A 16147-nucleotide genomic window follows, 5' to 3' on the forward strand; every position below is an offset into this window, starting at 1 on the left:
TTCAAGTTATCCTACAGAGCCACCATAATCAAAACAGCCTGGTACTGGCACAAGAACGGGCATATAGAGCAATGGAACAGAACAGAGAACCAAGAAATCAACCCAAGCCATTATGCTCAATTAATATTTGACAAAGGAGGCAAGAGCATACAATGGAGTCAAGACAGTCTCTTCAATAAATGGTGTTGGGAAAATTGGACACATATTTGCAAAAAAAAAAAAAAAATGAAACTAACCGCCAACATATACCCTACACAAGAATAAACACAAAATGAACAAAACACTTAAATGTAAGTCAGGTAACCTTAAAAGTCCTAGAAGAAACCATTGCAAAATCTCAGACTCTATCGTAGCAACATGTTTACGGATACATCTCCTAGGGCAAAGGAAGCAAAGGAGAAAATAAAAAAATGGGACTACGTCAAAATACAAGCTTCTGCACAGCAAAAGAAACCATCAACAAGACGAAAAGGGAGCCCACTGTATGGAAGAACATATTTGACAATAATACATCTGATAAAGGGTTAATATCCAAAACATATAAAGAACTCATACAATTCAACAAAAGGAAGGCAAAGAAGCCAATTGAAAAATGGGCAAAGGACCTAAATAGACTCTCTAAGGAGGACATAGGGATGGACAAGAGATATATGAAAACATGCTCAAAGTCACTATTCATCTGAGAGATACAAACCAAAACAACACTGAGGTACCATCTCACTCCTGTGACCAATCCTAAAAGTAAATTTGCAAATTTGCTAGCAGTGCTATTTATAATAGCTAAGATGTGGAAACAGCCCAAGTGCCCATCAGTAGATGAGTGGATAAAGAAGCTGTGGTACATTTATAGCATGATACTATGCAGCAGTAAAAAAGAAGGATCTCTTACCCTTTGAGACAGCATGGAGGGACCTGAAGAGTATTATGCTGGGTGAAATAAGTCAGTCAGAGAAAGACAAGTATCACATGATCTCACTCATGTGGAATCTAATGAACAAAATAAACTGATGAACAGAGTGGATCCAGAGACATGGAAGCAGGGAACAGAGTGCGGAATCTCAGAGGGGAGGCCAGACAGGGTGAGTGGGTGGGAGGCAATCAATCAATGATCTTGTTTGCATATATATGGCCTATGGACACAGACAATGGGGGATGAGGGTCTGGGGTGGGGTGGGGGCGGGGGTGGGCTGGAAGAGGCCAATAGGGGAAGAAGGGAACATATATAATACTTTCAACAATAAGGAATTATAAAGTAAAAAAAAGAAAAAAGAAAGAAAACATGGACCAATATCCCTTATGAACACAGCTATAAAAATCTTCTACAAAATACCTGCAAACAGAATTCAACAGAATATGAAAAGAATGATGCACAATAACCAATTGGGATTTATTTCTGGAATGTAAGGGTGAGTCAACATACAAAATTCAATAAATGCAATATACCACATTAACAGAATGAAGAAATACCTCATGCAGATGTAACATAACTCATGCCTGCCATTTTGCTCTATTCTCTATATGCTACATGCTTTTGGTCCTCTTTTATTGTCTTTTGTTATATTTGATAAATATTTTTTATTCCATTAAAAAAAACTAAAAGTATCTTTTTTAGTTTCAAATATTTGTGATTTTCTAGATATTTTTATGCTAATTTCTAATGTAATTCTGTTGTGTTCAGAGAATATTATTTGTGTAATTTCAGTGCTTTTAAATTTATTAAGAATTGTTATAGGGTCCACAATATAATCTATCTTGATAAATGTTTCATCTGCCCCCGAGATGAATATGTATTCTACTACTGCTGACAGTGTCTTTACTGACTTCCTGTCTGCCTGTTTTATCAACTATTAAGAGAAGGCTGTCAAAAACTGCAATTAATTCTGGATTTGTCTATTCCTCCTTTGAAATCTGTCAGTTTTTGCTTCATGTATTTTGAAGTTCTATTACTTGGTGCATAAATATTTAAGATGATTAGGTCTTCTTGATGAATCATCCCTTTAATCATTACGAAATGGTCCTCTTTATCCTTGTAATATCCCTTGCTCTTAAATTCACCTTGTCTTGTTTAATATAGCAGCTCCAGTTTTCTTTTAGTTAGTGTTAGGATTGTATCTTTTTCTATCATTTTACTTAGAAGTCTTGAAGTGAGTTACTGATTAGACAGTGTAGAATTGGGTATTATTTTTATTTCCAATCTCTTCCTTTTAACTGGTACATCTAGAGTACTTGCATTTCGTGGGATAATTGATATGGTTGAATTTAAATGATGTTGTTGCATGTTTCATAAGTCCATTTGTTTTATTGTTTTTGTTTTTTTGTGTGTTTTTTTAAAGAGATATTTCTTTTATTTTAAAAAATATATTTTATTGATTTGTTATAGAGAGGGAGAAGGATAGAGACTTAGAAACATCGATGTGAGAGAAACATTGATCAGCTGCCTCCTACACATCCCCCACTAGGGATGTGCCCACAACCAAGGTGCATGCCCTTGACTGGAATTGAACCTGGGACCTTTCAGTCCACAGGCCAACGCTCTATCCACTGAGCCAAACCGGTCAGAGCTATAAGTCCATTTGTTTTTCATTTCCTGTGTGTGTGAGCCTGCCATTTAAAGAATGAACACCAATCCTCTTCAAACGCTTCCAAAAAAAAAAGAAAGAATGAAAGGAAGGAAGGAAGGAAGGAAGAGAGAGAGAGAGAGAGAGAGAGAGAGAGAGAGAGAGAGTGTGTGTGTCTGGAGAAAGTTTCAGGGCCACGGCACAGGGAATGGGGATGCAAACATAGTCCAGTGACTCCATGAGTTGAGCAGAGTTTGGGGTTCAGGGAGCCCAAGGTGGTAAGAATTTGCAAGTCAGAGTAGAGAGAAGAGAAAGCTGAACACGGGGAAAACATTAACATCTGCAGAGGTTCCCCTTGAGTCTGTAGCTGAGTGTTGATCATGAAGTGTGTGTGAGAAAACTGTCAAGGTGGTAGGAAAAAAACCATTGGAAAGCAACAGAAAGAATAATTTCTGGAGCTCAAAGTAGGCCAGGAATAATTTGTATTCCCATGATTCCTGATGGAAAGGCCTCATACTGCATGGGGCACAGAGCATGGCTTCAGGGATTGCTGTCTTGTCTGCTGCTTGTTCTTTATTTCACTGGTTTCTGCTTTTATCTTTATTTCCTTTATTCTCTTACTCGGGCTTAACTTGCTCTTCTTCCTCTAGCTTCTTAAATGGTAATTTATATCATTGATTTTTCAACCTTTCTCTCTTTTCCAATACAAATTAAAATCTATGAATATCTCTCGAAGCACTGTTTCAATGGCATCTGACAAATTTTATGTCAAAATGTCATTCAGTTGGAAGTATTTTTTAAAATGTTCTCTGAGATTTCATCTTTGATCCATGTCTCATTTGAACATGTGTTGCTTAATTTCCAGATATTTAGGAGCTCTTCTATATATATTTTTTATTGATTTCTAATTGAACTCCATTGTGTTCATACAATGGGAAAAAACACCTAAGTTTTCAATCTTTTGAAATTTACAGAGATAGTTCATGGCCTAGCATATGTTCTATCTTTTTTGTTGTTGTTATTAATCCTCACCCAAGGATATTTCCCCATTGATTTTAGATAGAGTGGAAGGGAGGGAGGGACGAGGGAGGGAGGGAAACATTGATGTGAGAGAGACACATGGATTGCCTCCCACACTTGCACGGACTGGAGCTGGGGATCGAACCTGCACCCCAGGTAGGTGCCCTTGACTGCATGCGAATCAAATCCATGACCCCATAGTCCAAAGGCTGATGCTCTAACTACTGAGTTACACTGGCCAGGGCCTATGTTCTATCTTGACGTATATCCATGTTTATGTGAAAAATGTATATTCTGTAGTTGCTGAGTATGGTGTTCTATAAATGTCAAAAAGGGAAGGTGGTTAAATATTGGAACCTTTTATGTTTATTTTTTGTCTAGTTTTATCACCAATTTCAGAGAGGAAGTATTAAAATCCGTCTACGGATCTTTTCATACTTATGGCTGTTAAGTTTTGACTTCATGCATTTGAAATTTTGGTATTAGATCATATACATTTATGGCTATGTTTCCCTGATGAATTGTGTAATGTTCTCATCATTATTATAAAGTGTTTCATCATTATGACATGTTCCTTACCATCTCAGGTAATACTTTCTTTTTGTTTAAAATTTTTTATTTTTAATACTTATTTTCTGTAGTCCATATTGTTATATTAATGTAACCCTATCAACCGAATTGTGCTTGCTGTTTGCATAATATATATTTTTTACCCTTTTACTTTTAACCTGTTTCTTTATGTCTTGACTGTTATAAATTACATGTAGTTGGATCCTGTGTTTTTAAATCTAATTGAACAATATTTGCCTTTTAATTGGAGTGTTTAGTCCATTTGTATTTTAAGATAGTGATTTATAAGGTCACGTTTAAGCTTACTATTTCCTATTTGTTTTTGTGGGGTTTTTTTGTTAATCCTCACCAGAGGATATTTTTTCCCATTGATTTTTCTAGAGAGAGTGGAAGTGAGGGGGAAGACCGAGAAAGAGAAACATCGATGTGAGAGACACATCGATCAGCTGCCTCTTGCATGAGTCCCAACCAGGGTCAGGGATAGTCTGCAATCGAGATTCGTACTCTTGACTGGAAATCGAACCTCCAATCCTTCAGTCTGAGGGCAACGCTCTAACCACTGCGCAAAACCAGCGAGGGCCCTATTTGTTTTTAATGGTTGGTTTGTTTTTTTTGCTTCTCTGTATTTTTCCCTCTCTTCAGTTAACAGGAGCATTTTAGTATTTTTAAAATCCCATTTTAATTCCTTGTTATCTTTTAAAATTTGCAACTTTACACTTCGTTTTTAATGTCTGTTCCAGGGATTATAAACAGAATTTACCATATAATCATTATTAAATGTATAGTTCAATGGTATTAAATATGTACATATATAATGTGCTACCATCACCACCATCCGTCTCTAGAATTCTTTTCATCTTGTAAAACTGAAACTGTGTCCCCATTAAACACTACCTCCGATTCTCTCCTCGCCCTCAGTACCTGGTAACCACCATTTTCCTTTCTGTCTCTATGAATTTGACTACTCTTAGTACCTCATATATACGTGAAATCAGATGGTGTTTGTCTTTTTTTGACTAGCTTATTTAATTTAGCATGTTGTCCTCAAGATTCATCCATGTTGCAGCATGTGTCAGAATTTCCTTCCTATTTAAAGCTCAGTAACATTCCATTGTATGAATATACCATACTTTGCTTATCTGTTATCCATTAATGGATGCTTGGATTACTTCCACATGTTGTGAATAATGCTGCTATGAACGGGGTCTTTGAGACCCCGTTTTCAATTCTTTTGGGTATGTAGCTAGAAGTGGAAATGCTGGATCATAGGATAATTTTATTTGTAATTGTTTTAGAGACCACCATACTGTCTTCCACAGAGGCTGCCCTGTTTTACATTCCCACCAACAGTGCACACGAGTTTCAATCTCTCCACATTCACACCAGCCTTTTACTTCCCGGGTTGCTGCTTGTTGTTTTATACTGGCCATCCTAATGGGCATTAGGTAATATCTCGTAGTTTTGATTTGCATTTCCCAAATGATTAGTGATGTTGATCATCTTTTCATGTGGTTGTTGGCCATTTGTATATCTTCTTTGCCTATTTTTGAATCAGGTTGTTTCGTTGAGTTTAGGATATTAATTATCCTATATATTTAATATATATTAATATTCTGGATAATAATGATTTGCAAATATTTTCTCCCATTCTATGGGTTCCCCTTTTACTCTAAGAAAGTGCCTTTTGCTGTACCAATTTTTAAAATTTTCATGAAATCTGTTTTTTTCTTTTGTTGCTTGTGTCTTTGGTGTCATATCCAAGAAATTAATGACAAATCCAATGTCAAAGCTTTTGCCCTATGTTTTCTTCTGAGAGTTTTTTATAGTTTTAGGTTTTACATTTAAGCTTTTGACACATTTTGAGTTAGTTTTTGTATGTGGTGTTAGGTAAGGTTCCAACACCATTATTTTGCATGTAGATATTCAGTTTTCCCAGCATCATTTGTTGAAAAGACTGTCTTTTCCTCACTGCAAAGACAGTCTTGACACACTTGTCAAAAATCATTTGACCATACATGCAAGAGTTTATTTATAGGCTCTCTATTCTATTCTATTCTGTATGCCAGAACTACACTATTTTGGTTACTATAGTTTTATGCTAAGTTTTGAAATCAAAAGTATGGGTCCTGGGAAGTTTTCTCAGTGGTTAGAGCATCTGCCTGCAGACTGAAGGGTCTCAGGTTCCACTCCTGGTCAAGGGAACACACCTTGGTTGCAGGTTCCCCAGTCCCAGTAGGGGCTCACAGGGAAGGCAACCAATCCGTGTGGCTATTTCTCTCTCCCCCTCCTCCCTCCTTTCCATTCTCTATAGAAATCAATGGAAAAATACCCTTGGGTGAGGATTAAAAAAAAAAGAAAGAAGAAGAAAAGAAGTATGAGTTTTCTGGCTAAGTTCTCCTTTTTCAAGATTGTTTTGGCTGTTTGTTATGGAGTCACTCAAGAGTCCATATGAATTTTAGAAGGGGTTTTTCTATTTTTGCAAAAAATAATGTCAATGGGGTTTTGATAGAAATTCCATTGAATATGTAGATTTGGGTAGCACTGACATCTTAGCAATATTGTCTTCCAATCTTTGAGCATAGGATGTGTTTATGTAATCTTTAATTTTTTTTCAGCAATGCTTTTAAATTTTGATTGTATAGTCTTTTATATCCTTGGTTAATTCCTAAAAATTTTATTCTTTTTCATGATAATGTAAAATGAAGGTGCTTCCTAAATTTCTTTTTTGGATTGTGTGTTGTTAGTGTATAGAAATGCCACTGATTTTTGTGTGCTGACTTTGTATCCTGCTACTTGGCTGAATTCATTTATTCTAAAAATTGTTTTGTGGCATCTTTAGGATTTCCTACACATTAGATCATATCATCTGTGAACAGAGACAATTTTACTTCTTTCCTTCCAATTCGGATGCCTTTCCCCCCCTTTTTCTTGACTAACCACTCAGGCTAGAACTGCTAGTACTATGTTGAATAGAAATGGCAAAATTGACATCCTTGCCTTGTTCTTCATCTTTGGGAAAATCTTGAAGTCTTTACCACAGATACAATTTTATTTATCCATTCATCTGTTGATAGACACTTGAGTAGCTTTTACTTTTGACTATTGTGAATAATGCTACTATCTATGAACATAGATGTCTAACTGATTTTTTAAAATTTACATATCAAAAATTCATTGCTAATATACAGAAATATAATATTGGCCTTGTATCCTTTACCTTCCTTAAAATAATTTCATATTCTAGGGACTTTTTGTAGATTTCAGTAGATCTTAGAATTTTATATGTAGACAATCATGTCATCTGTGAATAAATATCATTTTCCCTCCTCCTTACCAATGCTATTTCTTACTGATCTTAGGGGAAAACTTTCAGCTTTTCACCATTAAGTGTGATGTTAGCTGTAGTTTTTTTTTTTTTTATAGATGCCCTTAACCGGATTAAGAAAGCACCCTCTGTTCGCAGTTTGCTGAGAATTTTTATCATATATACATGTTGAATCTGTCAAATACTTTTCCCTCATCTATTGAAATATGATCCATCTTCTTTAGTCTTAGTCTGTCAATATGATGAATTATATTGATTTACTTTGTAATGTTCAAACCCATTTGGTAAAGATGTCTTACCTTTTTATATATTGTTGGATTCGATTTACTAATATTTGATTGAGGATTTTAATGTATATATTGATGAGGTATATTGGTTGTTAGTTTTCTTTTCTTCTAATATCTTTGGTTTTGATATCTGGGTAATGTTGGCCTCATAAAATGAGTTGTAAAGTGTTCTCATCTTTTCTATTTCTGGAAGAGCTTGGGTAGAATTTGCCTTTGAAACAATCTGGGCCTGGAGTTTTCTTTGTTGGAAGATTTTTTTTAAGAGTTCAATTTCTATAGTATATCACTTTCTTCTTGAGTTTTGGTGTTTTGTGTATTTCAATTAATCAGCAGACTTTATCTAAATTGTTGAATTTATGGCATAGAGACATTGCCTTATTTTCCTTTTAATATCTATTATTATCTGTAATGATATCCCATTTTTCATTTCTGACATTATAACCTATGTCTTCGCTTTCTATTTTGGTCAGTCTGCCTAAAGAGCTGTCACATATATTGATTTTTTCAAATAACTAATTTTTGGTTTATTTTCTATTTGTTTTCAATTATACTAATTTCTTATCTTGCTTATTTCTTTTATTCTGCTTTCTTTGAGTTTAATTTGCTCTTTTTCTAGTTTTTAAAGTGGAATCTTAGATTATTTACTTGATACTTTCTCTTTGGTTCTACATGTTAGAGATATGTTAATTTCCAAATATCTGTGTTTTCAGATATCTTTGTTATTGATTTCTATTTTAAGACCATTATGGTCAGGGAATATCCACTGTATAATTTTAACTCCTGTAAGGTTTTAATTTTTAATGTCACAGAATATGATTTATTTTGGTGAATGTTCCACTTGCACTTGAAAATAATAAGTATTTTGTTACTGTTGGCTAGAGTGGCCTATAAATGTCAACTAGGTCAAGTTGATAGTGTTGTTCAGGTCTTCCAGATCCATGCTGATTTTCATTCTACTTATTATTCTGTTGATTATTGAGAAAGAAGTTATGATGTCCCCAAATAGAATTGTGGGTTTGTCTATTTCTTTTAGTTCAGTCAGTTTTTGTCTTGTGCTGTTTGGTACTCTGTCATTGGGGGCATCCCTATTTAGGATTGTTCTGTCTTCTTGGTGAATTGATCCTTGTACCATTATGTAACGTCCCTATTTATACCTGGTCATTTTCTTTGTTCTGAAGTATTCTTTGTCTGCTATTAATATAGCCACTTCTGCTTTATTTTGATTAGTGTTAGGTTGATATGTATTTTTCCATCCCTTTAATTTTAATCCATCAATATGAGGAGCAAGCAAACTTTTTCTATAAAGGGCCAGTAAGAAAATCTTTGTCTTTGTGGCCACATATGATCTCTGTCTCCTCTTCCTTCTTCTTTTCTTCATAACCCTCACAAAATATTTTTTTAAATTTCTTTAAAACAGGAGATGGGCCCTAACTGATTTGGCTCAGTGGATAGAGTGTCGGCCTGCGGATTGAATGGTTCCAGGTTCGATTCCAGTCAAGGGCATGTACCTTGGTTGCAGGCACATCCCCAGTGCGGGGTGTGCAGGAGGCAGCTGATCGATGCTTCTCTCTCATTGATGTTTCTAACTCTCTATCCCTTTCCCTTCTTCTCTTTAAAAAAAAAAATCAATAAAAATATATAAAAAACAAACAAAACAAAATAAAAAAACAGGAGATGGACTGGCTTTGACCTGTTCACTAGTCCCTATAGATTTTTATGTAGGGTACATTTCTTGTAGACAGCATCTAATTGGGTCCTCTTTTTTTTCTCAATCCAATATGGTAATATGTTTTTAATTGCTGTATTTAGACCATTCAGATTTAATGTAATTATTGCTAGAGCTGAATTTAGGCTTACCATTTTTTTACATTTCTATCACTCTCATTTTTTCTCTTTTCCTTTTTCTGCCTTGAATTTGTTTAACTCTTTTTTAAAGTATTCCATCAATTTTGTCTATTGGTTTTTTAGCTGTGTCTCTTTGTGTTACTTTTTAGTTATTGCTTTAGGGATATATAAACCAACTTTTCACAATCTATTTTAGAATTAACATCTTCCCACTGCATGTAAAATATAGAAGCCTTATGATCATCTTTACCTTCTCTATGTTCCCTTCTGTTATAGTTGTCATATGTATTACATCTATATAGCCTAAATCTCTCAGATAATGTTTTCATGTTTGCTTTTTAAAGTTATACATGTTTTAAAGTACTTTAAAAAATATTCCATTGCCTGGTCAGCATGGCTCAGTGGTGGAGCATCGACCTATGAAACAGGAGGTCATGGTTCAAATCCGTCAGGGCACATGCCCGGGTTGTGGGCTCAATCCCTGGTGTATGTGTGTGTGTGTATGGGGGGCGGGGGGGGGTGCAGGAGGCAGCCAGTTAATTATTCTCTCTTCATTGATGTTTCTATCTCTCTCTCCCTCTCACTATCTCTCTGAAATCAATAAAAATATATTTTAAAAAATATTCCATTATTTTTGCCCAGATATTTACCTTTTCTGTTGTTTTTCCTTCATTCTTGATGTTTCGAGTTTTATTCTGGTATCATTTCCCTTTTGTCTGGAGAACATTCTTTTATATTTATTTCTTTTAGAGCAGTTCTGCTGGTGGAGTTGTAATTTTTTTTCCTTCTTTTGAGTATGTCTTTATTTTGCCTTCATTCATAAAAAAATATCGTTGCTGTATTTACAATTCTGAGTTGACAGTTCAATGCATATTTTTAAAGACTTTGTTTTGTTTCCCTTACTTTTGGTCATCGTTGTTTCTGATGAAAAATCTTCAGTCATTTTCCCCTTCAAGTAAGGCATAATTTTCCTCTGGCTGCTTTCAATATTTTCCTTTATCTTTGGCTTTCAGTAATTTGATTCTGTTGCATCTGGGTGTGGTTTTCTTTGAACTTACCCTGTTTGGAGTTCTCTACATTTTTTGAACCTGTAAATTTAAGTCTTCCAATATATTTGGGAAGGCTTAGCCATAATTCTTTCATAAAACTGTTTTGGACTCTGGTGGAAACTACAAATATTTAGGCCATTAAAATAAATAAGTTGTAGAGATATACTGTAAAACATAGGGCCTATAATTAATAATACTGAATTGTTTATTTTCAAAAAAATTGCTAAGAAGATAGATCATAGGTTAAGTGATCTTACCACAACAAGAGAAAAACAGAAAAACAAAAGGGGAGGAGGAAACTTTTAGAGATGAAAAATGTTACGGCATTGACAGTGATGACAGTGGGTGTACATTCAATCTGTTTCTCATCTGTTCAAAACTCACTGGCTTCCATTGCTCTCAGATAAAACTCAACTCCTCGCATAGCCTGCAAGGCTGCGCATGCTCGAGCCCTGCTCACCACTTGCAACCCCCGTCACCGCCCCATCTCCATCCTTTTCTCCTTTCCTTTCTGCTCTGCTACCTGGGCATCACCTGTCCCACCCTAGGGCCTTTGCACATGCAATTCCACTGCCTGAAATGATTTTTTCCATCTTCTGCACCATTTAATATCCACTCATCCGTGCACTCAGCTCAGATGCCACTTCCTGGAGATCAGCCTGCCTCCGCTGGCCCCCTCTCCTGCTGAGCCCCTCACCTATAACTGAGGCTTGTGGGCTGTGTATTTATAGCACATTTTCTTACCTGAGCGGTGGAGGAAACGGGACTTCATTGTTCTCCAGCCACAGGAGGAAACGGCGCCTTCCTGGGCCCCAGCTGGCTGGCAGGGCTGTGCCGCCAAGCCCTTTCAAGCCTTTTCGACTCACGGGACGCATTTGTTTAGTGTCTGAAAAATCTCCAAAAAAAAAAAAAAAGCCCTTCACAGGTGAGGGCAGCATGGCAGGATCCTGCGGGGCCCTCAGAAGCCAGTGCAGGTGTGAATGTCGTCCTTGTCCACTTGCGCCGGTCCCTCTGCCGCAACGCTCAGCGCCAAACGCCAACGTGCCTTCATTTTGGAGCACCAGCTGCAGCTGCACCTGGCTGCAGGTCGCCATCATGCTCCAGCCCCTTCTCTTTGGTTTGCGGGACAAAGAAACTGAGGCTCAGGAGTCAGTGGATGGCCCTGGTGCGCAGTGCAGGGCCAGGAGCCGGCCTCCGCCAAGTCCTGTTTGCTGAGCCAAACCTTTCAGCAGCAGACTCAGCATCCTGCTCTCGGGTCACAGGAAACCAGAGGGGTCTAGGGCCCATCCATTTCATAGGTGAGGACGCTGGGGCTCCCTGGGGAGTTCAGCCAGCGATGAGCTGCCCTGAGCCGCTGCGTCTGTCTGCATCAGGCTTGGTGCGTCTATTGATTCTTCCTCCGCTGTAGGGGAGGAGCTCCAAAGGCCAGAGGTCTTAGGACAGAAGCAGAAATCAAGCAGAGAGAACACAGGTCCCCCTCTTCCCCCCAAATTTGCAAAGTAGCCACAGAAAGCCACCCAACGCGTGGGTGGAAAGAAGAAGTCCCGGGCATCACCAAGAGGTGATGTTACGGAGTTTGTGGAAACTTCCTAAATGGATTTGGAGGTGGGGGAAGGGGTCCTAGCAGCATGGGGCGTTTTAGTTTAGGCTAGAGGCCACCTGCGTTCTAACTGTGCTAACGGTGAATATAAACCAGGTCTCTGAGGTTTTCGATTTGGGGGGTTTTGTTTTTTCATTTTGTTTCTTGACTGAAGGATGTGCCCTGGACTGATCCCCAAAGCTTTCAGGATCACAGTGGAGACTGAAGTGAAACCAGCGCACCAGGTGGAAGTCCCTGCGGACCAGTTCTGCCCCTTGAGGGAGTGCGGGCCTTCTGGGGACTCCTGCCCTCACACGCTGGCCCCTGGCCCCCACATGCTGCCCGGAAGACACAGTGTTCCCTGGGCCATCGGGCCTGGGTTTAGGGACCTAACTGGCAGCAAGAGGATGAAGGCAGCCTCTCTCCCCTGTCCTAGCCATGTGTGCAAGGACCCCCACCTGGGCAGCATTCTCCGCGAGCTGAGCCTGGCTCAGGGTGCAGGGCTGAGACACCGCTCCCATGAGGACAGCATCTCAATGTGCGTGGGGCCTGGTACTTTTCCAAGGGCTTTTAAATGCATTATCTTGTTGGAGGCTCATTTGAGGCAAGGACTCACGGCAGACTGGAAAACAACTCATTTACTGACTCCTGAATGGGGAGGAAGCTGAATGCAGCTATGTTTTTGCTGAATCTCAAACCAAAACAACCTTTTGTTAAAGAACCAACAAATAAACAAAAATGCTAAACATCAATTCACCAAATTCACCAGGGAACATGGCCTGAAGGGAGGTTCTAGGCAGAGAATCACACAGCAAATTCAATTCAACAAACACATATTGGGGTGGCTCCTGTGGCCACAGATGTGCGCGTGGGCCAGGGAGTGACGGTGAGCAGTCCTCCCTCTCATGAACAGGGCGGGGGCGGGGGAAGCAACAGCTCAGCTGTCTCAAGGTGGGCAGTGGTGAACCCGGAATCTCAGTGACCAGGTGGCTGCCCCTCTCCTAGGGCTGTGGCCTCCTCGCTCTCCTGAGAGCCAGGTGACAAAGGTTTCCCTAAACGTGTCAGAGGCCCTCCCCTTGAGTGGCCCTGTCTTCCCAGGCCTGCACAAGCCCTGCAGGGCCTGACAAAGGCTCTCTCCTGGTGTTGCCACTTCTGCTGACACAGACCTGACCTCGGGGATGGGGTTTTGGTCTCAGCGCTGGGATTGGACTTGTGGTCCCTCTCCTGGGGTGCTGCTGACCACACTCCTCTTTTGCACAGGACGAGGCCGGCTGGCCCGCAGTGTCACAGTCTGGCTCCCGCCACTGAGGCCTGCTACCAGCCCAGCCGCCGGGCAGTAGGTGGTCCAGGAGCAGTGGCCAGGCTGTGACCAGGGCGGGGCTGCAGCCAGGACCTGGAGTGGGTGGTCTATAGTGACAAATAGGCCCCAGAGCTCGGGCTTCCTGGCGGGATATGGGAAGGCTCTCCTGGCCTGGGCTCCTCTGACCCTTCAGGCCCCCACCCCTGCTTCCCAGAACAGCTGCATCTAGGCTTCACCCTCTCACAGGAGAGTGGGGTCTCCTGTCCTCTCACCTGCTCCCCGAGTCCTGGAGAAGCCCACTAGCTCCAGCAGGAAGCCAAGAGTTCTTTCCACCCCAGGTACCTCCTTCGCAAAAGACACTGCCCTTCCCTGTCTCTCGTTCTGTCTGCTGGGTAACGCGCTCTGCTCCTGGCTCCCCGCCAACCCCAGGCGGGTGCGGGGTCGCAGACCACTCATGGGAAGTGCCCAGGCTGTGTCAGCCTGCCCCCTCTCCCACCTGGCTGAGTGCAGGGCTCTGGTCTCCTCTCCGGGAGGGGGTGCCGACCCCACACGCCTCCCCAGCTACGTAGGGCTCTACCATGTCGTGTCGGTGGTGATAGTCGTGGCCAAGTTCACCCAGAAGCACTTCCTGGGCATTGCCCACTCCCTCGTGTCTGCCCGGCTGCCTGCTGTGGGCCACAAGCGCCAGCTCCGCACACACCTTCCCGGCTCTCAAGCTGGGTGAGCGGGGGCTGGGCAGCAGAATCTCTGTGCCAACTCACATTTCTGCATCACTCGCCAGGAGCCACTGTGCCCACCTGCCCCACCGCCACCCCCTGACCCAGTGGCCTGGGCTTCGTGGGGTCAAAGGGAAGCAGCTGTCTTGTCCTAAGGTACTTTGGCCACTGGGAGAGCAAGGCCTCCGGCTCACAGCCGCCCCCCTCCCCCACCACTCCTCCTCCCCCAAAGTCTCCCTAAGGCCTGGCACATAGGCAGGCCCTGAGCCGGCAGCTGCTCCCCAGCTGGGTCCCTGGCCCTAAGGCCGCCTTTGTGCCCGCACAAGGCAGACTCAGTTCTCCTGCTCCTTGACCCTGCATCCTGCAGCCCCTGGCAGGGGGGCGGACAGTGCCAGCTGCCTGGAGCAGGAACTGGACCACCGCAGTGACCTCTGTCTCCTTCGGGGCACCTCAGAGGGAAGCTGGCGAGAGCTGCTTATTGCAAGGCCATTAAGCAAGCTAATGACCCATGAAGGCTCCTGGCCGTTCTGGCCACCCTGGTCGTGCCTCCCCTGGGCTCAGAGCCTGCTACCCACCGCCCGCCCTGTGACCGCTTTTACTGTTACTTAATGTGTCGGGCCACAGTTTTCCCACCCAGGGCCAGGTCTGGGGGCTGCTGCTTGATTCTTCCAGCTGAGCTAAGGCTGTGCACACAGCAGGCAGGTAATAAATATTTATTTCGAATCAAGCCCAGAAAGAGTCACCTTGATTTCCAAGGCTGGGGAAGGGACTTGAGTCTGGGGACACTGGGTCAGGGGTGAGGTAGTCAGTGGGCCAGGGCACAAACTGGGGACATGTGTCCTGCACCTGTGCTCTGACCTGTTCCCAGCAAAGGTGCGGGCAGCTGCTCTCTGCCAGGTGGGGCCCGAGCCCCTGATCTCTTCGCCTCGGCAGCTGTGGGATAGAGCACCAGAGGGCACAGAGGTCATGCCTGCACTCCCCCTGAACTCAGGAGAAGTTGGCTCCCAGGCGCCCTGGGCCCCTCACCTTGGGTCAGGTGGGAGGCCTCCCTGAATCCTGGCCGCTCTTGCCCTTCAGCCCTAGAATCGTGCCTTCAGTGCCAAGGAAACATACCTGACCCAGTACAACACTCAGCCTCAGGATGTGCTGGGGGGAGGGGGGGGGGGACAGCCTTCCCTGCAGACCTGGGCTCTCAGAGTCTGATGCTCACTTGGGAGAAGGTGACAGCAGGCCTTGGGATGGGTTTCTAAAACAGGGCGGGAGAAAGAGCGAGACACAGGACAAGATGTGATGTGGTGCAGCCACATTTAATTCAACCGCCAGTGAATTCTAAGGGGCCAGAGCAGACTCCTCTCGCTTTATAAAACTGAGTCCCCACGCCAGTCACCTCCATCCTTTCAAAAGGGTGGGCTGTCTGGAGACAGCAGCAGCCCAGGCCAGAGCACGGGCCTGGGCTCTCTGTGACGAGGGCCATGTGGGGAACCTGGGGCAGGACACAGGGCCATGGGCACCCATCTGGGCCCCAAGTAGAAGCAGGAGGCCTGAGGGCCAGTAAGCCAAAGGCGTTGGGCTGCCCATGCGGAGGCCCCAGGAAGCAAGTGCAGAAGCTGGTGGGAGGCCTGCCGACCACTCACACTGCCCAATGCTTCCAGCCCTTCCTCAGCCCGCCCCCCCCCACCCCAAGCTGTTGTCTAAGACACAGGAGCCATTTCCGTCACCACGACAACTAAAAACAAATATAAACCAAAGCCCATATTAAGGTATAATCTTCCAATTGCTTAAAATTAATCAGTGCAAAGTGAGGCAGAGCCCCTGCCACTGGGCCAGGCGGGCAGCCAGCCTCACACAAGCCTGCGCCTCTTGGAGTCCCTGTCCGTTTCCCTCCCCTGGGGGTCTTC

The 16147-nt window shown here is 42.4% G+C and overlaps 1 long non-coding RNA gene across 3 annotated transcripts in view; it reads right to left on the reverse strand.

Moving 5' to 3' along the window:
* LOC107182307 overlaps window positions 1-16141 on the reverse strand; it is a 116103-nt gene extending 99962 nt beyond the window's left edge. For 2 of the 3 annotated variants that reach the window (XR_001513025.1, XR_001513027.1), the window contains exon 1: window positions 11399-16141. This is a non-coding gene — a long non-coding RNA (uncharacterized LOC107182307). The remainder of the gene's footprint in view (window positions 1-11398) is intronic. The other variant, XR_001513026.1, reaches the window with a different exon arrangement.
* Window positions 16142-16147: the final 6 nt, after the last annotated feature.

Source organism: Myotis davidii, unplaced genomic scaffold, assembly GCF_000327345.1.
Source record: "Myotis davidii unplaced genomic scaffold, ASM32734v1 scaffold75, whole genome shotgun sequence".
NCBI lineage: Eukaryota > Metazoa > Chordata > Mammalia > Chiroptera > Vespertilionidae > Myotis > Myotis davidii.